The following is a 379-nucleotide window of genomic DNA, read 5'->3' on the forward strand; positions in this document are numbered from 1 at the left end:
GTTGGTCTTGCTGTGATCTTGTACTTCTGTACAAAGCTGAACTGTTACCAAAGTTGCAGCAAGATGAGGCTGTATTGATCTGACTCTCTGAGATCCCGCCCCACCCCACCCCACTCCCACAAGTTACCCCAGGCAGCCCATTGAGTGAACCACCATGTCCCACTCCCCATCTCCCAATCCACACTGGCAACTCTCTCTCAATAGAGAGATAGTAAGTATAAAAAAGGACATAGAAACCATAAAAAAAGAAACAGACGGAAATGAAGAATACAATAACTGAAATGAAGAATACACTAGAAGGATTCAATAGTGGATTGGATGAAGCAGAAGATCAAATCAGAGAACTGGAAGACAAGGTAGCAGAACACACCCAATCAGA

This window comes from Pteropus vampyrus, unplaced genomic scaffold (assembly GCF_000151845.1).
Source record: "Pteropus vampyrus isolate Shadow unplaced genomic scaffold, Pvam_2.0 Scaffold3, whole genome shotgun sequence".
Lineage (NCBI taxonomy): Eukaryota > Metazoa > Chordata > Mammalia > Chiroptera > Pteropodidae > Pteropus > Pteropus vampyrus.